The sequence below is a fragment of the Moschus berezovskii genome, chromosome 6 (assembly GCF_049115385.1).
Source record: "Moschus berezovskii isolate FMDL1 chromosome 6, NW_MosBer_1.0, whole genome shotgun sequence".
In the NCBI taxonomy this organism is placed as follows: domain Eukaryota; kingdom Metazoa; phylum Chordata; class Mammalia; order Artiodactyla; family Moschidae; genus Moschus; species Moschus berezovskii.
Window position 1 is genome coordinate 87849410 of NC_142465.1, and position 25963 is coordinate 87875372.

The 25963-nt window shown below is 41.2% G+C and overlaps 1 protein-coding gene across 3 annotated transcripts in view; it reads left to right on the plus strand.

Annotated features, from left to right (window-relative positions):
* Positions 1 to 25963, plus strand: part of ITPR2 (inositol 1,4,5-trisphosphate receptor type 2) — a 639393-nt gene that overhangs the window by 106043 nt on the left and 507387 nt on the right. The window lies entirely within an intron of this gene.

The following is a 25963-nucleotide window of genomic DNA, read 5'->3' on the forward strand; positions in this document are numbered from 1 at the left end:
CATTACTTTGCCAACCAAGGTCCGTCTAGTCAAGGCTATGGTTTTTCCCATGGTCATGTATGGATGTGAGAGTTGGACTGTGAAGAAAGCTGATCGCCGAAGAATTGATGCTTTTGAACTGTGGTGCTGGAGAAGACTCTTGAGAGTCCTTTGTACTGCAAGGAGATCCAACCAGTCCATTCTAAAGGAGATCAATCCTGGGTGTTCATTGGAAGGACTGATGCTAAAGCTGAAACTCCAATACTTTGGCCACCTCATGCGACGAGTTGACTCACTGGAAAAGACTCTGATGCTGGGAAAGGTTGGGGGCGGGAGGAGAAGGGGACGACCGAGAATGAGATGGCTGGATGGCATCACCGACTCTGTGGACATGAGTTTGAGTGAACTCCGGGAGTTGGTGATGGACAGGGAGGCCTAGCGTGCTGTGATTCATGGGGTCGCGGAGAGTCGGACACGACTGAGCGACTGAACTGAACTGAACTGAACCTTCTTGAGTTCTGTTTGTCTTTCAGTTTTCATATTGGACTCACTGAACTGTAGGAATGATAAACCTATGAGAACTTAGTAGGAAATCCAGATAATACTTTTGGAGAAAGGCTGCAGGTATTTGGGTACCATATGGTACCATACAGGCAAATCCCTGTCAAATCAAATTCATACAGTAAAGTAATGCTCAAAATTCTCCAAGCCAGGCTTCAGCAGTACATGAACTGTGAAATTCCAGATGTTCAAGCTGGTTTTAGAAAAGGCAGAGGAACTAGAGATCAAATTGCCAACATCCGCTGGATCATCGAAAAAGCAAGAGCGTTTCAGAAAAACATCTATTTCTGCTTTATTGACTATGCCGAAGCCTTTGACTGTGTGGATCACAATAAACTGTGGAAAATCCTGAGAGCTGGGAATACCAGACCACCTGACCTGCCTCTTGAGAAACCTGTATGCAGGTCAGGAAGCAACAGTTAGAACTGGACATGGAAAAACAGACTGGTTCCAAATAGGAAAAGGAGTATGTCAAAGCTGTATGTTGTCACCCTGCCTATTTAACTTATATGCAGAGTACATCATGAGGAATGCTGGGCTGGAAGAAGCACAAGCTGAAATCAAGATTGCTGGGAGAAATATCAATAACCTCGATATGCAGGTGACACCACCCTTATGGCAGAAAGTGAAGAGGAACTAAAAAGCCTCTTGATGAAGGTAAAAGAGGAGAATGAAAAGGTTGGCTTGAAGCTCAACATTTAGAAAACAGAGATCATGGTATCTGGTTCCATCACTTCATGGAAAACAGTTGGGGAAACAGTGTCAGATTTTATTTTTTTGGGCTCCAAAATCACTGCAGATGGTGACTACAACCATGAAATTAAAAAAAGCTTACTCCTTGGAAGGAGAGTTATGACCAACCTAGATAGCATATTAAAAAACAGAGACTTTACTTTGTCAACAAAGGTCCGTCTAGTCAAGGCTATGGTTTTTCCCAGGGTCATGTATGGATGTGAGAGTTGGACTGTGAAGAAAGCTGAGCGCTGAAGAATTCCTGCTTTTGAACTGTGGTGTTGGAGAAGACTCTTGAGAGTCCATTGGATGGCAAGGAGATCCAACCTGTCCATTCTAAAGGAGATCAGTCCTGGGTGTTCATTGGAAGGACTGATGCTGAAGCTGAAACTCCGATACTTTGGCCACCTCATGCAAAGAGTTGACTAATTGGAAAAGACCCTGACACGGGGAGGGATTGGTGGCAGGAGGAGAAGGGAACGACAGAGGATGAGATGGCTGGATGGTATCACTGACTCAATGGACATGAGTTTGGGTAAACTCCGGGAGCTGGGATTCATGGGGTCGCAAAGAGTGGGACTTGACTGAGTGACTGAACTGAACTGAACTGAATGAATCTCACTTCTTTTAGTCATTCAGCACATACTTAAAGATACAGATTTCCATACCTAAAGGTACACATTTCCTCAGATTTTACCCTTTTCCCTTCTCAGTTCTTATACTTGGCATTTTAAAATTTCATTGATTCTTACAGTTTAAATTGCCATCTTTGTGCCGATGGACTCTAAAATTTGTATTTCAAGTTCCTTATACTTTTCTTTTCTAGTGGCTCATCACCCATGGGTTTCCTGGTTGAAGTGGTATTTTAGAATCCCATCTACTATTTTACAATTTAAAAATGAGTTTATTTAAATGTCAAGAAATAATTATTGTAATTCTTATTAAGACTAAAAGGAAGGTCTTCTTATTTCATGTGGAAAATGAGACGCCCAGTGGACTTGTCCTCAGGCAACTGGGAAATCATGACCCTGATGATGAAAGAGTGGTTTAGAGATACGTGTTTGAAATTCACAGAGCAGCAGCTGCCAAAGGGGAATTTACTGTATGTCTCAGGAAACTCAAACAGGGGCTCTGTATCAACCTAGAGGGGTGGGATGGGGCGGGAGATGGGAGGGAGGTTCAAGAGGGAGGGGATATATGTGTGTGTATATATATATATACATATATGTGTATATGTATACCAGTGGCTGATTCATGTTGCAGTTTGACAGAAAACAACAAAATTCTGTAAAGCAATTATCCTTCAATTAAAAAATAAATAAATTTTTTAAAAAGGAAAAAAAGTGAGAAAGAATGATTTTTTGGGTAATATTATAAGATTAGTTGAGTGTTACAAAATTAATTAGGGAAGCCTTCCTGGAGAAAGTGATCCTTCAGGGTTTTGAATTTAGACGGGATTTGACTTGGTGGGAAGTTGCCACGCCGAATTATTTAGATGATAGAACGACACACATAGGCCTCTTTGGAAGGAAAAACAAGCTATGGGTTTGGGGCTGGGACATTTTTTGTGTGTTTGAAACTGAGAATCTGTTGAGGAATAATGAGAAAAGGTCAATGAAGTAGTGATACAAGATTGGAGACTTGGTGGAGCCCACTCAAGATGGGGTAAATGAATTTGCACTTGATGCAGAAGAATTCTTAAACAGGGAGCTATGCTAAAAGCAGTGTTGGAGGGGCTTCCTCGTGGACCAGTGGTTAAAACATCGTTTTCCCAATGCATGGGGCCTGGGTTCAATCCCTGGTCAGGGAACTAGGCCCTGCATGCTGCAGCTAATAGTCAGTGCAGCCCAGAAAAAAAAACAATGTTGGAAGGAAGTGATCCAGTAGACTCAAGACTGAATTGAAAGGGGAGATATTCATGATGGAGACTCAAGCAAGGACATATAGTTGTCTTGATGAAAGGTGATGAGCTGTGAGCTTAGGTGAAGCTGTGCAAATAGAGAGTGGTAGTTGTTAAAACAAAGCAATAGGCATATCAGAGAAACCGTATTGGATTAGACAAAAATTTATATTTGAGTGAGTAAATATTAAAAGGAGTTGAAGATGTTTTTAATCATATGTTTTGTTTGAATTATATGAAATTACCAATATTTGAGTTTTTAAATCTTCCAAAGTGGTAGCTTTATATGATTCCTGGTTATACACACCTGGTTGGGTGATAACCACTCTAAGAAATGGGTTCAGTTCAGTTCAGTCGCTCAGTCGTGTCTGACTCTCTGCGACCCCATGAATCACAGCACACCAGGCCTCCCTGTCCATCACCAACTTCCGGAATTCACTCAAACTCATGTCCACAGAGTCGGTGATGCCATCCAGCCATCTCATTCTCGGTCATCCCCTTCTCCTCCCGCCCCCAACCTTTCCCAGCATCAGAGTCTTTTCCAGTGAGTCAACTCGTCGCATGAGGTGGCCAAAGTATTGCAGTTTCAGCTTTAGCATCAGTCCCTCCAATGAACACCCAGGATTGATCTCCTTTAGAATGGACAGGTTGGATCTCCTAGCAGTCCAAGGGACTCTCAAGAGTCTTCTCCAACACCACAGTTCAAAAGCATCAATTCTTCGGCGATCAGCTTTCTTCACAGTCCAACTCTCACATCCATACATGACCACGGGAAAAACCATAGCCTTGACTAGACGGACCTTGGTTGGCAAAGTAATGTCTCTGCTTTTTAATATGCTATCTAGGTTGGTCATAACTTTCCTTCCAAGGAGTAAGCGTCTTTTAATTTCATGGCTGCAATCAGCATCTGCAGTGATTTTGTAGCAGCACTAATAAAGAACCAAGAATTGCAAGGGTGGCAGTGCTACCAGCTAACTGAAGACGGTGTTTTTAAGTGACAGTGGTTTTTTTTCAGAGCTCTGAGCTGGGAGCTGAATAAATTACAGAATTGAGAACAAAATAAATAAAGACAGATTTCACAAATAACCTTTGAAGTTTTAAACATGTACACATGCTAACTCAAAGTGCAGATAGAACAATATGGCCTTTGAAACTGGATTAAATAGTCTTTAACTAATGTAGCGAAACTCTGGCAGATTGATTACCTGTCCAGACAGCTTTGCTCTGACCTGGACAATTGCTTGCTTCTGATTTACTTGGAAGTTTATCAAGCAAAAGGAGTTTCGTGAATCTGGAAGAGAGTCGAAACATGTTTGCCTCACTTTTATAGTCAAACTGATGTAGCTTATAAGAGAATTAGGCTCAAGTTAATTAAGAAACTAAACAAAATACAACACAGATACAAAACTAAGAAGAGAGCACTTGAGACCTTTGAAGGAACAGGCGTGTATACACAACGATTTTGGAATACCCACTTTGACTGAATTACTTTGGTAATCATCTCTTTTTCTTTATGTGCATCTTATTGGTGAGTATAAATTAATTAATCATAAGAGCCCCACATGTGCTTCAGTAATGAAGAAAACAGTGTCGCCAGATTAAATTTGTGACCCTCGCAGCAGACCAGGGGTGTTCTGAGTTTCCAGATCAAACCTCCCAAGACTTCTTTGAAAAAGACGTGAATCACCAGACCCCATCTCCCAGGAGGCAGGCCACACCAAGTAGGACTGAACAGCAGCTGAGGAAAGACGTGTTCATGGTTTAGAGTGGCAGATTGTTAGGCTGTTTCCGCTCATTTCCTATTCAAACTCACATCCAGTGCTTCCTGAACACCACAGAGAATGCTAGCCCTGTCTTCTCTGCCTCAGTAGATGGGGGAATGGGCAAAACAAAATGGGCTCATTCTCCAGGTGGCCTCCATTTGCATGCAGATTTTACTGGGTCTTCAAAGAAGCAGCTCATGAACAGCCATGCAAGGACTTGTGTGTGTGTGTGTGTGTGTTGTAGGAATATTATATTTCAAGCTGTTTGTGCTCCCTTAGGATGAATGGGGTGAGATGTTTTATATTTAATCTCACTCAGTGTCCCCTAGGTTAGGTACTCCTGGGTTATTCAAAATAAATTCAATGTTTAGGCTCTGAATTTGAGGGAGTTGGGAAATAAGTTGGGGAGATAAGCCTCTTTGTATAAAATAACTAGAGAACAACAAAAAACTGTTTATAACCATTGTTGGATAGTAAATATTGGAGGGATCTGAGAAGGGGGTTTCTTATGAGCTGCTGCAGTCAGGGATGGCTTCTTGGAAGACTGAGGTATATGTTTTAAAATTAAATTGGCATGTACTGAACATATACTAGTCAGCCTCTGTTCGCAGCAAGGACTAACTTTTGAGTTACAAATAATTCTATTTTTTATCCATTAAGTAGAACCACTTTTTGATAATTGGGTTCCACAAAATAACTTTGCGACCATGACATTTAAGCCAAATGTTTAAACCAAATGTTTCCTGATTTTTGCTTCATGAAATTTGATTACCCTACAGATTTCTGTGGGCTTCCTAGGTGGTGCAGTGGTAAAGAATCTGCCTGCCAATGCAGGAGATGTAAGAGACGCGAGTTCCATCACTGGGTCAGGAAGTTCCCCTGGAGAAGGAAATGGCAACCCACTCCAGTATTCTTTTCTGGAAAATCACATGGACAGGGGAGCCTGGTGGGCTTGTCCATGGGGTTGCAAAGAGTCAGACATGTCTGAGCAACTGAGCACTGCCCCTGCCCGCCCCCTTCCCCCCGACTTCTGTAACGGAGAATTTTCAGGCATTTATTCTTTCTTAAAACAGTGGTTCTGGGAAGGCATTCAGGGGCGTTTCTTCAAACAATGTGTCCTCTTTCTCTGTAGCAATTATTCTAACAAGCTGACAGTTCAACTCTGCTGTTTGGACTATTGAAACATAATCCTATACCATTACCGGATTGTTAGAGCATCCAGAGTTTATGCCTCAAGTAAACTTTTATGTTGGTGGCACAGAGGGTGACTGCCGTCCTCTGCCAGGGTTCAGACACACAGAGCCGGGAGCCTCACGACGTGTCTTCATTAGAAGTGCAATCAAAACTGTGCCTCCACTGGACCCACTCACATTTGGCCAAGTCACAGCTGCTTTATGTCTGTGTGTGTTCAAGGATAAAAGGCAAAAACACCTGGGCTCCTTTCTGTTTCTATGTTTTCATCTGGCAGGCAAGGAACACGGGAGGTCTGTTGTTCGCCATTCCTGGATCACATCAAAGCCTGCCTGTTCGAGCAGAACCACAGCTAATCTGTGGGCAGGACAGGCCCCTGCGACCCGTGAGAACATTAAGAGTGCTGCTACTTCGGAAAGATTCTGTCGCTTTCACAAAAACATTTTAGCTCAGAAAAGTGGCACCTATCATCATTTGTCTAACTTTGTTTCACAAAGAACTTCTCCAGACAGTCTAAAATGAATAACCACATCTTGACTGCAAATTTATTTTCCTCTGTGCTCACCTTTTCCTTTTAAAAGATCTCAGGAACCACTTTCAAGAAAAGACAGCACATTTCCTGGTGCTTTATTCTTCTTATTTTTTGGCGAATCATGGGTGGAATCCAGTTAAGTTGCAGGCTCCTGTAGTTCTTCCTGATGTCTCTTGTTTATGGTCAAAGTGATCCATACTTATGATGAAAAATTTAGATGATACCAAAGGTTGTGGGATTTTATTCAACATCTGGGAAGTAATATCACTAATGTTTATTCATTTCTTTCACTCCTTTATCCATGTATGTGTGTTCATTCATTCAGGAAACATTCACTGAGCATGTAGTAAGTGCCAGACATTTATCAGGTGGTGATATTTTTCTACACGAGGTAGAAAATTAAAGCAAGGTGGCTGAGAGTACAGGCTGGAAAGCGGGTGCTTGCTATTTTCACTGTGCTGGGGCTGGGGTGTCATTGATATTTGAGCAGAGGCCTGAAGAAGGGGTCAGGAGTTGACCATGCAGAAATGCTGGGGAAATGGCAAAGGCAGAGATAGCAGCAAGGCCAAAGGCCCTGAAATGGGAGGTCCTGGGTAAGTGTCAGCAATAGTGAATGGGGGGGACTGGGGGACCTCGAGAATGGCCTGAGGGTGGAGTGGGGAAGTCAAGACAGCCCTTGGAGATGCTGGAACTGGAAGAGTGAAGCCACTGTGGGGTTTTGAGCAGAGGCTGATGGGACCTGACTGTCTTTCAGTGGGTCCACTTGCCCCGCCTTGTGGAGACTCAACAGTCAGAGGGGCAGAAAGAGGGAGCTTTGTCAGGAGACTCTTGCTCTATCCAGGAGAGAAGTGGTGATTTGGGTCAGAGTGGTGAGTTGGTGAGAAAGTGGATTCTAGGTATATTTTAAAGGTAGAACCTATAGTGTAGGTTGTCTTTTGTTTTTGTTTATGGTTTCCTTTTGGCTTCTCTGGTGGCTCAGTGGTTAAGAATCCACCTGCCAATGCAGGAGACCTGGGTTCGATCCCTAGCTTGGGAAGATCTCCTAGAGAAGGGAATGGCTACCCACTCCAGTATTCTTGCCTGGAGGATTCCATGGACAGAGGAGCCTGGCAGGCTACAGACCACGTGTGTGCGAAGAGTTGACCCAACTCAGAGACCCAGCTCAGTTCAGACATGACTGAGCAACTGACACTTTGACTTTCATGGTGTTAAAGAATGAAACAGTGCCATTTGCACAACATGGATAGACCTAGATGTTATCGTACTAAGTGAAGTAAGCAGGATAAAGACAAGTATCATATAATATTGCATATATGTGGAATCTAAAATATGATGCAAGTGAACTTATATACAAAACAAATAGACCCACAGACATAGAAAACAAATTTATGGTTACCAAAGAGAAAGAGGGGGAGGGATAAATTAGAGTCTGGGATTAACATGTACACTACTATATATAAAATATTATTAGATAACCAACAAGGGCCTACTGTATAACACAGGAAACTCTACTCAATGTTTTGTAATAACCTGTAAGGGGAAAGAATCTGGAAAAGAATAGATTATATATATGTATAATTGAATCACTTTGCTGTATACCGGAAAGTGACACAACGTTGTAAATCAACTATACTTTAACAACAACAAAAGTAAATTAAAAAATAAAATTTATCTGTTCCAGTGGGTAAAAAAAGAACCTATAGGTGTTTTATTATTTTGGACATGAGGTGCAAGAGATGGGAATCAAGAATGGCTCTAGGGTTTTTAGTCTAGGCAACTGAAAAGGTGAAATTGCTTCCCGAAGCACATACTGTGTGCTGTGGAGCTTACAAGCTACAGTGTTAAGGATTGTAAAAGGATTTTTTCTTCACAAAGTTCTCTGCTGAAATTTAACTCACATTCAGTAAAACACATAAACATTCAGTAAGCTTAAGTGTATCAAGTGTAAGTTTAATATATTTTTACATATACATTCATGTAATTATCGATCAGTTTCCTTATGCCCTTTCCCACTCCTTGTCAGTTCATCTGGTTAAAGTAACCACTATTTTTACCCTCATTACCATAAACTAGTTTCCTCTGTTTTTGAACTTTATGTAAGTAGAACCATATCATACATATTATTTTTAATTAAGCTTTAAAATGGAGATATAATGTACATACTATAAAATTCACATTTTAAAGTGCACAATTCAGTGTTGTTGAGTACACTTGCTAATCTGTGCAGCTCTCCCACTCTGTAACTCCAGAACTTTTTCAACATTGCCCAAACGTTGACCGTTAACAGTCACTCTCCAATCTCCCCAACTTCTACCCTGGCAACCACGAATCTACTTCCTGTCCCTTTGGACTTGTATATTCTGCACATTTCATATAAATGGAAACATATAATATATGACCTTTTGTGGCTGGCTTCTTTCACTTAGTATAATATTTTCAAGAGTTATTCATGTTGTATCGTGAATCAACAAATCATTCCTGTTTATTGCTGATTAATATCCCATTGTGGGTATATGCCATATTTTATCTGTCCTCAGTTGATGGAAATTTGGGTTGTTTCCCATTTTAGGCTATTATGCTTACTGTTGCTATAAACACTCATGTACAAGTTTTTGTGTGGATATACATTTTTAGTTATCTTGGATATAGACCTAGTCTTGAAAAGCACATCCCCTGGGTGGCTGGTTTCTTCTGATCAGCATTATGTCTGTGTAGTTAATTCATTTGTGGTGGTGTGTGTTTCAGCAGTTCATTCTCTTTCACTACTCTTTAGGATTCTGTTCTATGAATGTACCACAATAATAAATTTATCCAAATATGACTGATGGACATTTGGACTATTTCCAGTTTGGGATTATGGTGAATAATACTGCTGTGAACATTCTTTATATGACTTTTGGTGGAAAAAGCACTCATTTCTCCTGGATAAACACACAGAAGTGATGTTGCTAGGTCACCCTTCTTCATCTGTCTTTGCACATTGTTCTGGCGTGCTTATTCACGCTGGTGCTGGGCACGCCCTTGGCTTCTTGCCGACCTGCTGCAAGAGTCCATCCCTGCCTGGGCACACATTTAGGACTGACTTTTATCTGGTCTCTCTGAAGCATCTTGTCACAATCCTGTCCTTCCTTAATATATCTTTTTTTTTTCTCCCCCTTTTGATTAACAAAGCCAAGTTTAGCACATTTGTGGATTTGTGGACCTCCGTGAGTCCCATCCAGCTGTTTGTTCATGGTTCCCAGGTCAAGAATCTCAATTTTGTGATGGCTTAAACATATCAGTCCTCTTCAACCTTCCCCCTATTCTTTAAGATCTTCAGTTCCAAGCTGTCACTGTCGACCGATGTACAAGTAGGAAGGACCATATGTGTGACTCTTTGCGACCCCATGGACGCCTGCCAGGCTCCTCCTCTGTCCACGGGGATTCTCCAGGCAAGAATACTGGAGTGGGTTGCCATGCCCTCCTCCAGGGATCTTCCCAACCCAGGGATCGAACCCATGTCTCCTGCATTGCAGGCAGATTCTATACTGACTGAGCTACCAGGGAAGCCCTGAAGGACCATATATTCACATATATAAAACTGGCTAATACAGAGACCCTGACCTTGCTGGGAAAAGAGGTTAGAATTATTAGCACTTAGAAAAGTCACTGTCTTGTTGGGAAACCCTCATTGTTTCAATTCTGCCAACCTTTGAGAAATTTTCTAATTGTATCCTTCACCACTCCTGTTAAATAAACTCCTTAACTGGAGACTAAAAGGGATACAATGCAGTTGAACTGGACTCTCCCCGGCTGAGAAGGTGCCGCCTTGGTCTCAGACACAGCCAGCCTCCGAGTGGTATATGCTGCCTTGAGCTTCGTCCCTCACTGGGAGCCTTCCCTTCCTCAGCCTGGGCAGGTCTTCTGCCTCAGATTTTCTTTATGGGGAATAATTGGGTGCTACTTAATCATGGAGTTCTATGGAAAAGAGGATGAGTGGACTAAACAAAGTAGACAGTTAAGTAGTTCATAGTAAGTTAGATCTTTTTCTTGGGAAAATGAAAAATTCTTGTTTAAAAAGTTTTTGTTAAAAAATTTGTTAAGAAGTTATTTGTAAAGAGTGTTAATGAAGCACAGAGTGAAAATCACTTTTCCTTCCTCTGCAATGCTCACTTCCATTCCTCAAGGTGAATAGTTTATCTTCGGTGTGTTTTCATCAAGCATATAATAGCGTGGTGTAGCTTTGTTTTTATAACACCGAGATCACATTATGCATGTGGTGTAGCTTACTCCTTCCACTTGGCAGGGCCGCACAGACGTGCTTCTGTGGATGTGCTTCATAAGTGCTGATGTACCTTCCTTTTTTCTAGTCTTTCTTAATGCTTAGTTTTCTTTATTTACTCGTGTTTAGAGTAATGAGTTGATACTGACCTCCAAAGAAGACTAATAAGTGTTTTTTCTTATAACTGTGAATGCATGGATTTTAACATATTTGCTGTGCTTTAGTCCACGTTCGGAGAAGGCAATGGCAGGCCACTCCAGTACTCTTGCCTGGAAAATCCCATGGATGGAGGAACCTGGTAGGCTGCAGTCCGTGGGGTTGCTAAGGGTCGGATACGACTGAGCGACTTCACTTTCCCTTTTCACTTTCACACATTGGAGAAGGAAATGGCAACCCACTCCAGTGTTCTTGCCTGGAGAATCCCAGGGATGGGGGAGCCTGGTGGGCTTCCATCTATGGGGTCACACAGAGTCGGACACGACTGAAGTGACTTAGCAGCAGCAGCAGCAGCAGCAGTCCACATTAGTCGTTAACCTTTAGGCACAGACGGCCTCGTCCGTGTTGAGTAGGAGCCTCTTTTGACGTGACCTGGTCGGTGTCACTCACTTTCAGGTAGGACAAGGTATTCCAGGCTGTTCTTTCCTCCAAATTAGAATTAAAATTTGGCTTAAGCCTCAGTTTTATTGTGTGCTGTGTTTAGGAAAATGTGTCTCACTAGGTTTAATCAGATCTCCCTGCTGCACCCCTGGGTGTGCCTTATCAGTCCATCGCCAGGTATGTGTGAGAGCCTCCAGGTGCAGAGAAGGGCAGCTAGAGACTGGTCTGTAGCCAGCAAGTCACCTCGTCTTCCTCTTCCTCCCAAACCAGGCAAACCACAACCCAAACAGCAAAAAAAAAAAAAAAAAAAAAATCCTTATTATGTCCTCAAAGTTTTATCTTTTAAGACTATTTATGGGACACCACTGATCCACTGAAAAGAAAGCAGTTTAGGGCTATATACAAATCTAGTGATTTATTTTTTTTTCAGTTTTATTTTATTTTACAGTAACTTACATATAATAACACTCACCCATTTTAAGTGCCTAGTTCAATCAGTTTTGGAAAATGCAGTTTTGCAGCCAACACATGATCATATTTCCATTACCCCCAACTCAAAAATTCTTTTGTCCCCTTGCAGTCAAGCCTTGTCCCCAGCTCAGTGCTAAGTGAACCACTGACTGTTTTGGATGCTCTAGTTTGGCCTTTTCTAGAATTTCATATAAATGGCATCATTATGGTGTATAGTTTTTTTGTGTCTGGCTTCCACGGGCTTCCCTGGTAGCTCAGATGGCAAAGAATCTGCCTACAATGTGAAAGATCTGGGTTCGATCCCTGGGTCAGGAAGATCTCCTGGGGAAGGGAATGGCAATCCACTCCAGTGTTCTTGTCTAGGAAATCACATGGACAGAGGAGCCTGGCAGGCTACAGTCCAGAGGGTAGCAAAGAATCAGACACGATTGAGCAACTAACACTTTCACACTTTCTTCCACTTTGTGTATATTTTTGAGATTTATCCATGCTGTTTTGTGTATGAGTAGTTCAGTCCTTTTTTTGGAGGAGAAGGGGACGACCGAGAATGAGATGGCTGGATGGCATCACCGACTCTGTGAACATGAGTTTGAGTGTACTCCGGGAGTTGGTGATGGACAGGGAGGCCTGGCGTGCTTTGATTCATGGGGTCGCGGAGAGTCGGACACGACTGAGCGACTGAACTGAACTGAACTGAACTGAATATTCCATTCTGTGGATATACTAATACATTTGAAGTTGGGTTGTTTCCCTTTCTTGTTTTTGGCTATTATGAATAATGCTGATATAAACACTTGTGGACAGGGAAGTCTGACATGCTACATTTCATGGAGGTTGCAAAGAGCAGGACAAGACTTAGCAACTGAACAACAAACATTTGTGTATGAGGCTTTGTCCATGTATGGACATGTGTTGTAATTTTCTTCAGTAGATACCTTGGAATGAAGATTCCCGAATTATATATTCAGTGTATATTTAATTTTTCAAGAAATTGCCAAAATGACCTGCCTCCTGCAGAAGCTACTCTGTCACCCCATCTTCTAATTTTCCTGCTTCTCATGTCCAGCCTGCTTCCTGGAAGTCTTCCCTTTGCTGCCATTTCTTAGTTCTTCAGTATCTTACTGCCCTGACTTCCCAACATGCAGAATAGCTGGTTTATGTGTGTCCTTTCCACCTTTAGTATAGAAAAGCACAGACTCTGATGGCAGTTATGAGGGTCTGACTCCTAGCTCCACTACTTGTTTAATTCTGTGACCCTGGGCAAAAACTAACCTTCTACCTCCACTTTCACCATCCTTGAAATGGGAATGAGAGTAGGACTTTTCTCTCATTTTTCTTTTTTTGATTTATTTACATTTATTTTAATTTTTTAAAAATTAAAATGAAATTTAGTTGACTTACAATATTAGTTTCTGACGTGATATAGTAATTTGATATTTTTGTAGATTATATGTCATACAAAGTTATTGTAAAATATTGACTGTATTCCATGTGCTATACAATATGTCCTTGTAATTTATTTTTTAAAATTTTTATTGGAGTATGATAGAATTGATGTGAAGCTCTTATCATAGTGCTTGGTGCATAGTGTCTGACCATTCACTGTTAGCTGTTATTAGAGTGTGTGTGAGTGTGTGTGTGTTTTGTGCAGAAAGGGTGTTTCTTAGTTTTCATTCTTTGAACTTTAGTTCTCTGTTCACTTTCTTTTCATCTGAAAGGATCTTATGAAATTAAGCAACTTAAGTGACAAAATATTACAGCAAGCATGCTTCTGAGGTATAATCGACACAAATGTATTTGCTCATCTGGAATGTAAAGTTGAAAGTAATAATAATGGATATTTATGTAATGCTTTGAGTATTTTACCCTTTACCAACAGATATTTCATAGTGAAAGACTTAGAAGGTCAAGGGCTGCAATTTCTTGGTCTTTGTAATAGTGAGATGCCAGACCAGTCCGTGATGTGATAAACACAGATGGGGCAGGTGAGCTGTCTGAGCTTTTTATCAGGAAATTCTAAACATGAACTCTATAACCTTTCATGCCAGTCATCTCTGCCATGGGTCCCGTCATAACACATAAGGCAGTGGGTAGTATATAGAAAGGGCCTTCTTCCTAACACAAGATCCCTTTGACAGCATTTCTCATCTGCCTCTGCCTGAACGCTATTGTGAAAGCTGACTTGTGATTAATTTGCTGTTGTTCTTCAAATAGCATGATCTCTATGTTATACCGGCTTCCCTGTGTGCCCAGCTTTGGAGATGGGCTATTTTGTCAGGGTGCCACTTAAAATGTTGCAGCTATAATTGAGCCCAGCATTCTGAGAGTGCATCATTGAGCCTAATATTCTGAATGTGTCCCCAGTTCTCTGGTTGAAGCTCCATTCTTCCGTGAATCAGCCTGAAATGTCTCCATCACCTTTCCAGTCCCAATATCACGGTATTCATTTATTATATTTGGGGTGAACATACACTTTATTGTCGTAAAAAAGACACAGTAATTAAGCTCAGGCACCAGGCATAAAACCAGAATTGACCTGGACACATAAAATTGTATGAAGTTGAACTCAAATCTGTCAGATACTCAAGCAGCTGCATTTTTCAGAATTTAAATTCAGAACTGTACTTTTGTTAAAGTTTCATTGTGTTGATGTTTGTCCTGTAGAGATTATTTCAGATCTAGATTTTTGTCTGTCAAATTAATTATTCATCTCCATTCTGTGCCATCTGAAAAAAGCTGATGATACACACCTTTCTTGCACATCCTTCCCAGTCATTGGTAATATAAAAGTTACCTCCCCAGATCCACAGCTCCAGCTCATCTCCACTTTTAAACTGAGGCCCAGGATCTTAGAGTGTTCCTGTCTCAAATATTTGCATTTTAACAGGAGATGAAAATGAGTAAAACTTTTTGGAGCAGAAAGAACAGAAATCTAACGATTGTTTCCCAGGAAACTTGGTAGGTGTTTCCTCTGCGAATTTTGAGCATCTTCCATATACTAGATATTAGGTGCTGAATGTACTGCTGTGCACTGTGCTTAGTTGCTCAGCTGTGTCCGACTCTTTGTGACCCCGTGGACTGTAGCCTGCCAGGCTCCTCTGTCCATGGGATTCTCCAGGCAAGAATACTGGTGTGGGTTGCCATGCCCTCCTCCAGGGGATCTTCCCAACCCAGGGATCAAACCCAGGGGGATTCTTTACCATCTGAGCCACCAGGGAAGCCCAAGAATACTGGAGTGGGTAGCCTAATTCCTTCTCCGGGGGAACTTCCTGACCCAGGAATTGAACCGGGGTGTCCTGCACTGCAGGTGGATTCTTTACCAGCTGAGCTACCAGGGAAGCTGAATGTAGAGTTACATGCAAACATGTTAGTTATCAAAAATGCCATCTGATGGATAGGTAAGGTTGTAAAGGTAGAGGAGGTGTTTCCTCTACAGATTCTGAGCGTCTTCCATATGCCAGATAATAGGTGGTGAATGTAGAGTTACATGCAAAATGTTAATTAGCAAAAGGTGCTGTCTGATGGATAGGTAAGGTAGTAAAGGTAGAGGTCAACTAGAGTGGGGGTGAAAAAGAGGAAGATGTATTTCAAAGGATATCTTCCTGCTCTATTGTAATTGCCTATATAGAAACTTCATGGGGCAATTAATAGAAGGATAATTTTTATTTCAAAGTAAAAACTGGATTTCAAAAGTCTATAAATCAAGAAAAAGTTCCTTTTATCATGTCAGTTTTCACTCCTCTTGACAACAGAATTCCTTCCTTCCTTTGTTTCCTTTCCTTCCCCTCCTTTTCTCCTCTATATAGATTTGTTTTTTTAAAATTTCATTTCCTTTAACCCTAACCTGCATTCATGTGTAATCCTATAGAATCAGTCAGTTCAGTCGCTCAGTCGTGTCCGACTCTTTGTGACCCCATGAATCACAGCACGCCAGGCCTCCCTGTCCATCACCAACTCCCGGAGTTCACTCAGACTCACATCCATAGAGTCGGTGATGCCATCCAGCCATCTCCTTCTTTATCGTCCCCTTCTCCTCCTGCCCACAATCCCTCCCAGCATCAGAGTCTTTTCCAATGAGTCAGCTCGTCGCATGAGGTGGCCAAAGTATTGGAGTTTCATATAGTCACTTTCAAATACTTTGTATTGCAACTCTCAGTGTGGAATACTGAATACTGTACATTTCACATCGTAATACAGCATGTAACACACACGTGCACGTGCGCACACACACACACAGACACACGAAACAGGTTTCTTGAATAGAATACTTGCTAGTGCAGTGACTTCTGTTTACTTTCTCTTCTCTTCCCCTTCCATTTCATTCCATCCGTCTTAAAGCTCCATGCTGATGTATGGTAGAAACCATCACAATATTAAAAAATAATTATCCTCCAATTAAAAATAAAATAAAATTAAAAAGTCAAATGCCATTTCATTCCATCCCATTTCATTTCAGTCCATTCAAAAAGGGCTGATTGAAGCCAAATAAATTGACTTCAAACTTGGTTTGCACAATTACAGTTTTTAAAACAATTGTTGTTCAGTTGCTAAGCCATGTCTGACTGTTTGTGACCCCAGGGATTGCAGCATGCCAGGCTTCCCTGTCCTTCACTATTTCCCAGATTTTGCTCAAACTCATGTCCATTGACTTATTGTCCATTTATTTATAAATTATCTATAGAGCTAGATGCTTTACGGTCATAATAATCAACAAAAAGTAGTTTTACTTGGGCACAACTCTGCAATAATAGTGATGATTAGGACTTTGTGATCTTTTTTTTTCCTTATGAGTAAATAGCTGCTCACAGAGGACCTAGCATGAGACACTGATTTTGTTTTGGTTCTCCTGTATGGGTATAACAATGAATTCAACAGCTAGATAATGAATAGCAAGAAATTCTTCAATCTAAATATTATATAACTCTCCATTACATAATTATAACTTGGCGTAAAATATTTTGTGTTCAACTTTAAAAAAGTTTAAGCCAGGAGTTACTATTGCCATGCTGCAATTGGTTTAAAAAGCTCATCACTATAAAGTTATCTTACCTGTCTTAAAAGTTTAGTTATGCAGCTATTTGAAAATTACTACTTTAAAATGAAGGCCTTGAGACTATGAAATATCCTGCCTAATAGTTTCTAGGTTGCTACTTTGTTACTTCTATTAAGTCAGAGTTGCAGATACTCAGCCCTTTTTTTAATACATTTTTGGGTCTTTGTAGGAGAGGTTTGTTGCCTGGAGAATCCCAGGGACGGGGGAACCTGGTGGGCTGCCATCTATGGGGTTGCACAGAGTTGGACACGACTGAAGTGACACAGCAGCAGCAGCAGGAGAGGTTTTAGCTTCCTAGGTGGCGTTAGTGGTAAAGAACCCACTTGCCAAAGCAGGAGACATAAGAGATGTGGGTTCAATCCCTGGTTCGGGAAGATCCCCTGGAGGAGGGAATGACCACCCACTCTAGTATTCTTGCCTGGAGAATCCCACAGACAAAGGACCCCAAAGAGCCAGACATGACTGAAGCAACTTGACACCTATGCACAGCAGAAGTTAATCATCTCTAGGTAAATGAAACCAGGAAAAGCTAGACTATTATGTTGTGTTTTAATTTCAGTAAATGTACCTAAATGTATCTTTTAGCCTGTATCAGAATTGAGAGTCCCTTATACTGCAAGGAGATCCAACCAGTCCATTCTAGAGGAGATCAATCCTGGATGTTCATTGGAGGGACTGATGCTAAAGCTGAAGCTGCAATACTTTGGCCACCTCATGTGACGAGTTGACTCACTGGAAAAGACTCTGATGTTGGGAAAGGTTGGGGGCGGGAGGAGAAGGGGACGACGAAGAATGAGATGGCTGGATGGCATCACCGACTCTGTGGACATGAGTTTGAGTGTACTCCGGGAGTTGGTGATGGACAGGGAAGCCTGGCGTGCTGTAGTTCATGGGGTCGTGGAGAGTCGGACACGACTGAGCGACTGAACTGAACTGAACTGATGGCAGAGCTATAGTCCATTGTAAGTGTATACCACATTTTATTTATCTATTCATCTCTTGATGGATGTTTGGATTTCTTTTACTTCTTGTAAAAACAGAGATTGATCTGGAGTAAATCTGAAAACTATTTTTGAAAATTTAGGATAGATCTTCAGTTTCAGTTTCTTCATTTATCAAACTAATGCTAACCTCAACGGGTTTTTAGAAGAATTTAGGGAATGTGACAAGCTCTGATACATAGGAGACACTATAAAAGTGTATTATATAGTTATAAATGAAAATACAAGTAAAAACATAACAATATAGATAAATCAGTATTTATGTGTGTCTATTACTCCTTGGAAGGAAAGTTATGACCAGCCTTGATAGTATATTAAAAAGCAGAGACATTACTTTGCCAACAAAGGTCCGTCTAGTCAAGGCTATGGTTTTTCCCATGGTCATGTATGGATGTGAGAGTTGGACTGTGAAGAAAGCTGATCGCCGAAGAATTGATGCTTTTGAACTGTGGTGTTGGAGAAGACTCTTGAGAGTCCCTTGGACTGCAAGGAGACCCAACCAGTCCATTCTAAAGGAGATCAATCCTGGGTGTTCATTGGAAGGACTGATGCTAAAGCTGAAACTCCAATACTTTGGCCACCTCATGCGACGAGTTGACTCACTGGAAAAGACTCTGATGCTGGGAAAGGTTGGGGGCGGGAGGAGAAGGGGACGACCGAGAATGAGATGGCTGGATGGCATCACCAACTCTGTGGACATGAGTTTGAGTGAACTCTGGGAGTTGGTGATGGACAGGGAGGCCTGGCGTGCTGTGATTCATGGGGTCGCGGAGAGTCGGACACGACTGAGCGACTGAACTGAGCTGAACTGAACTGATGTCTATGGGGAAACAGTGGAAACAGTGTCAGACTTTATTTTTTTGGGCTCCAAAATCACTGCAGATGCTGATTGCAGCCATGAAATTAAAAGATGCTTACTCCTTGGAAGGAAAGTTATGACCAACCTAGATAGCATATTAAAGAGCAGAGACATTACTTTGCCAACAAAGGTCCGTCTAGTCAAGGCTATGGTTTTTCCCGTGGTCATGTATGGATGTGAGAGTTGGACTGTGAAGAAAGCTGATTGCATTTGAACTGTGGTGCTGGAGAAGACTGTTGAGAGTCCCTTGGACTGCAAGGAGATCCAACCAGTCCATTCTAAAGGAGATCAATCCTGGGTGTTCATTGGAAGGACTGATGCTAAAGCTGAAACTCCAATACTTTGGTCACCTCTGTATGTATAAATTTGCTTGTTTCTTTCAGACTTGATATTTGTGTATTGTGACTTGAAGACTTGCATTTTGATTTTGGAATCAGCCAGCTTATTACACATTTTTTTGATTGTCAGTGTTAATATGAAACTTTAAGAATAGGAAATTAATTGAAAATTATAAATTATAATGTTTTGGTAGTGAATTCTGCTTAGGCTTAGTGTTTGCTTAATGCTAAAATTAAAACCTTGACAGGAATGAAAATAAGCACTGGTACATTTGAATTTTATTTTTCTGTCTCACTCCAGAGGAAGCAGAATATAAAATTTCATTTGTTTTGGAGTATTTAACCATTAATGTAGGAATCAGGTAATAAATGTTTTTGAGACTAAGATTTTGTAACATTCCTATTGATGTCTTAACATTTAATTAATTATATATTCATATGTGGCATACTGGGCTTCCCTAGTGGCTCAGCTGGTAAAGAATCCACCTGCAATGCAGGAGACCTGGGTTCAATCCCTGGGTTTGGAAGATCCCCTGGAGAAGGGATCTCCAGAATTCTAGTCTGGAGAACTCCATGGACTGTGTAGTCCATGGGGTCACCAAGAGTCGGACACGACTGAGTGATTTTCACTTTCATGTGGCATACTTCCCATGATAAAACGTAAATGTTCCTTTGAAGTATTATAACTGTTTTGTATCTATCTAGATATCTGAAATCTATATATTTATAGATGTAGAGAGATATCCATGGGGTTGCAAAGAGTCGGGCTCGACTGAGCGACTTGCACTCACTCACTCAGATAGATGTATTTCAGAGGATTTCAGTTCACATTCTGACTTAATTCCTTACCAACTTTTTGAATTTAAGAGAAGTATCAGTTTCTTTCTCTGGAATATGGAGAAAATTATCCTCGCTAACTCTCAATGTTGTGAAGATCAGATGCTCTTTATTATCAATATGCAATACTCTCTATAGTTTACGAGGCGCTCCAATGGCAGTTAACTGGATCGAGCAAACCAAGTATGGAATCAACATCTGTCACTATGGGGCCAGACAGTCATGTCACAGGGCTTTCAAGCATCCTGTGTGTGACTGAACTTGTTTATGTTTGTCAGTTATTTCAATCTATAGATTCTATCTTGAATGACTAAGGCAATTTACTCTGAGCTTTTACTTCCTATGTCGGAGAAGGGAAAGGTTAGATTTTATCTGGAGCCCCCTCGAGTTGTAACATCTTCATAATCTACAGGCCATTTCTCTCCTTCTTCAGTAGTAAAATAGCTGACTTTTGCTTAGAGGAAGCTATCCTGCAATCTTCATGCTGGAAACCACGTATTGTGATAAATTTTAACAGTTGCTAACACCTGCAGTAAATTTTCTTTGGCCTTTGTAACATTCTAGGGGATGGTTCCCCTCTTAGACACCCTCTATCCTTGCCTTTGATCATGATCGGGGGAGTAGATGTTTGGATTGAAATTTCCACGCATAAACAAAACAAAACAAAACAGACTCCTTTAAAAAAAAAATACTCTAAACTTAAAGAGTTCTTTACACACACTGTATTTCAGGATACATTTCTTAGAGAACTGAAAAACAAAAAGAGAGCTGCAATTATATTTTTGGCCAGTGAATGTGTACCTCTCTCTGACCAACTGTTAGTTCTAATTGCTGGCATCCAGTCACCCCTCATCTGCCTGTCCCTGCCCCTGGGGAGAGTTTTGTTACCACTTTCCATTTTATCATTGGGAAGGGCCTGTTGTCTTCATGGAACTCTGCTCCATCCGGTTTATATTGAAAACAGGAGAAGCTCAGAGGCTCTCCGTCCCCACCTTTCTCCATGTGGAGATAATAAAGCCCTTGGCAGCCACATTCCCTGTAATCAGCATGAGGTAATTTTACAGGCTTCCATGAAAGAGCCATTTGTTGAATGCCTGCTTTGTGACACCATTTGCTGATGGTTTAATGTCTTGCCTCATTTAAATCTTACCACATCTCTTGGAGGGAGAAGAAATGAAACAAAGTTTTCTTTCCACTATTACCAAGGGAAACTGTTGGCTACTACATAACTTGAACTTCATGTATAATAACCTAGAATAGAGTCCTATAGACAGTTTCTGGGGTGCAAAAGCTGCCTGTGTTTTAGGAAGCACTTGTATCTGTACAAAGTAAAACATTTGAGAACTATTTAGTGAGGTATTGCGAGTAGAAATTTAGACTGATTTCCTTCCAGAGGCACATGGAGTCGCTTGGGAAGGTTAGTTCTTTGATTTACAGTGTTGCATACTGTGGAATACATGCTCCACACCATTTGAATGGCTTTTATATTTCTTCCCTCCACGAGCATTTATTGAAGGTTTAAGATGCCAGCAGACCTTTCAGTTTAACGTGAACACTTCTGGGAGGTTTGATTTCCTTCCATGGTTTTAAAAGAAATGTTCCAATTTTAAGACTTTTTTTTTTTTTTTTTTACAATATTGCTTGACTGAACATAGCCTGTTTTGTCAGATTTCTAGTATTTCCTGACCTACAATTCTGCAAAATTGCTGGCCTTAGATGTTAAGGTTAAGTTTTTTTTTTTTTAATTTAACGCAAATTACTTGCTTGTAATTACTTATTTGTGCTTTTGATGTTTGCTCTATGAAGCAAACCTTGCCTTTTTTAAAAAAAATTATTCTTTGAGTCTTGAAATGCTAGAGATTGTTGCTCCCTAGTTAATAAATGACACTAAGTAGCTTTGAAATTAGAAAACTTTTCCTAGCAGTTTATACATCTTTACATTTATGAGCAGACAAAGGGGTGCCAGAGTTTTGGAGGCAGAGTGAGGAGGGCGGTGAGAGAGGATAGATAGGTCTGGACTCCTGCACGCCAAAGAAAGTGTTAGCTGCTCAGTCGTGTCCGACTCTCTGTGAGCCCATGTAGCCCACCAGGCTCCTTTGTCCTTGGAATTCTCCAGGCAAGAATATTGGAGTGGGTGGCCATTCCTTTCTCCAGGGGATCTTCCCAACCCAGGAATTGAAACCTGGGTTTCCTGCATTGCAGGCAGATTCTTTACCAGCTGAGCCACCAGCAAAGAGAAAGGAAGGTTTTTTGTCAAGGCTGTACCCATGCTGGTGCTAGTTATTGCTTCTGCATATTTTAAAAGATACTGCATGGTAGTGGAGACTTCACCCTCTACTTCTTGCCGTGCTCTTTCAGGAAATTCAAGAACTGTATACAAAGACACATTGTGACATCTGAGACTGTGGCGTCAATGAAGGGCTGAACACCTTGTCATGAATTTGACATTTTGGGGTTACGTTTGGGTTTAATCTGAGAACTCTACTTTTTGAAGCTCTTTGCTGAGAGCTCTGTAAGTGTTTAGTCACTTCTTAATCTTAGTAAAGCTACCGCTGAATGAATGGAGCAATATTAATAATAATACCTTACATTTAATGCTTATTATAGGGCTTTGAAGTTCACAGAGTAATTTCACAGATTTTCTATTATTATTATTATTTTTTTGCTCATCTCAGCAGCCCTGTGAATTAGGTGTGGCAAGTATTATTACCACCTTTATTGTGCAGTAAATTTAAAATCAGACAGAATACGTGACTAGCCCAAGAACAGCAGATTTTTGGAGGTAGAGGGAGAGTTACACACACACACACACACACACACACCCACACACACCCACACACCCACACACCCATCACTGTTGCCACCAACAGCGTTTTTACAGAGGTCTGCATGCCCTAGGTTTCTTCCTGTCAACCAGAATAGTCCTGTGATGTTGGTGCTCACAGAAACACTTCAATTATTTACAAAATGAGATGCCTCCTGGGGAAGTTGGCTGAGGAGAACTAAACAGCTGAGGCTCTGAAAATGGAAAGGGCTTTGAAAATCTAAGCCTCCATATCTCAACCAGGATGGGAGGATGTCAGCTAGACTATCCTCACTTTCCCTCTCCCTCACCCTTCCCCACCCCACACTAATAGGTAAAGACTAAGCCTGTTGGTTCTGCTGCTTTCTTTTTAAATCTGCAACTACCCTAAAATTCCCATATGCCTAGATCCTCCCTATCTCTGATCACACTGGCGGTGGACTTTCACGCTGGGCTTCTCATCTTGTTGTTTATGTCATCCTCCATGTGCTGTAAGAGCTGAAAACCCTAAGAATAGGGTGTTTTCCCTCGGGTAAAGAGCATACTCCTAACCCAGATTTCAGCCAGTGTTGTCGATTTCATTTCACAGCCTGGGATGTCATTTTCTTGCCCGGTTGGTAGGTCCCTGGACATTCTGTTTCTCTGCACTTGTACCGGCCATGGACTCTGTTTGCGATACGCCCCCTCCCCCCACCCCGCCCCCGCCGCAACCCCTGAGCTTGGGAGTCTTCTTGCCAACATGCTGAATTAGTATAGATTCTGTAACACTTGACTTGTGTTTTCTTCTCTGGAAGACTTTTCTGGATCCTCCTAAACAATGTGAATGGGCTCTTGCATCTTTGAGGCCCACAGCACCTTCTCCAGAGCCTCATTGTGAAAATTCATCACACAGTCGATGCCTGTTTCACCCACTAGACTGAGCGCTTTCTGAGGACAGGGTCTGAGCCTTCATTAGTCAACCCTAGTTGGCTGCATGTTTGACTGGATGCTTCACAATTGCTTTGGCTATGATGATGAGGACTGCGACAGTTTCTTTGCTAGGATACCATTCGTTAGGAGTGCTCCTGGGGTGGTCTAGACTTTAGGAAAAAAGTATTTTCTTTGTCAAAAGACTATTTCCTAATGGACTTAACTAGGGATTTGAAGTAATGGAGACCCCGCCCCCCTTTTTTTTTCTTCATAAATGAAGGTAATCAGAAGTAGAGAATGCAGATTATGGAGTTGAATTCTACTTAAATATAGACTTGTATTTTTGCTGCACTAAACAATGTAGGGTTTGGCCATTTGCCTAATATAGGACAGTTAAAGCAGTCTGCTGTATTACTTCGGGGGTATTCTTCTGGAGATATCACTAAACAACCTTGGTATCATGCTTTTAAAACTTGTATATTCTCTTGGTAGGTACTAATATATAGGAATAGTTTCTAGGAGTTATCAACTATGTTGCCAAGGAAAACAGTTTTTAAATCTAGTTATTTGGGTTTCACACAGTTGTGCCTGTTGAGAATTCCTGTCTCTTGCTGTAATTGTGACAGTCTTTCGAACTACTTTGAGCCGTTAGGTGTGTTTTCTGCTACTTATAAAATATTTACTCATCCACATAAATAACTTTTAGACCAGAAGTTAATAATGTCTTCTGTAGGTGTATATGTGTAGAGGGGAAGCAATTAATAGAATTTGTATTATTTATAATTACAAGTTATAGAAAAAAGTCATTATTTCTTCTGAGTTTTAGAAGACTCTTGAGAGTACCTTGGACTGCAAGGAGATCCAACCAGACCATTCTAAAGGAGATCAATCCTGGGTGTTCATTAGAAGGACTGATGCTAAAGCTGAAACTCCAATACTTTGGCCACCTCATGCGACGAGTTGACTCACTGGAAAAGACTCTGATGCTGGGAAGGATTGGGGGCGGGAGGAGACGGGGACGACAGAGAATGAGATGGCTGAATGGCATGAGTTTGAGTGAACTCCGGGAGTTGGTGATGGATAGGGAGGCCTGATGTGCTGTGATTCATGGGGTTGTAAAGAGTCGGACACAACTGAGCGACTGAACTGAACTGAACTGAAGTAATTTACAGTAATATTTCTTGATCATGTGTGCATTAGAACCAAAAGAAAGTGAGATTTGAAAAGAGATTGTCTTGGACCTCCCTGGTGGTACAGGGGGTAGGTATCCACCTGCCAATGCAGGGGACAGGGGTTTGACCCCAGGTCCGGGAAGACCCCACATGCCACAGAACAACTAAACCGTGCACCACAGCTACTGAGCCTGTGCTCTGGAACCCTGATCTGCAACTGGCGAACCCCTGTGTTGCAGCCACTGAAGCCTGTGAGCCTGGAGCCTCTGCTCCACAGCAAGAGAAGCCACTGCAACGAGAAGCCTGTGTACAACAATGAAGAGTAGTCCCTGCTCACCACAACTAGAGGGAATCCGAGCGCAGCAACAAAAACCCAGTGCAGCCAAAAATAAATAAACAAAAGTATATAATTAAAGAGGTCACCTCATTTAATTCTATACTTAATTTTAAAGAGAATAATAGAATGAGCATATATATATATATATATATAGTCAATAATGTGCCTAAAATTGACATTTGAGTTGACTGAATTGTATCTTTGGAAATGTATTTGAAAAATGAAAATGAATGTAAACATTAACACATCAGTCAAAGCAAGGTTAATTTATTATATAGAAGTTTTACAAATTTTTGAGAGATAAATGAAAATAATGTTTGGATCTTCTGTGACAATACTCCTTTACTATAGAATATTGGGAATTGACCTATATTCTAGATTGTAATCCATTCCACAAACATACAGAATCCTTAGCAAATAAAAGCAGTGTTCAAACTTCCATTTTCCTCTTTAAACAGAAAAAATTTGTTTTTTTCACTTAGAGATATCACTATATTATTCCACTATGATTTTCTAACTTAATATTTAGTAGTAGAGTTAGGCGGAGAAGGCAGTGGCAACCCACTCCAGTGTTCTTGCCTGGAGAATCCCAGGGACAGGGGAAGCCTGGTGGGCTTCCGTCTATGGGGTCGCACAGAGTCGGACACGACTGAAGTGACTTAGCAGC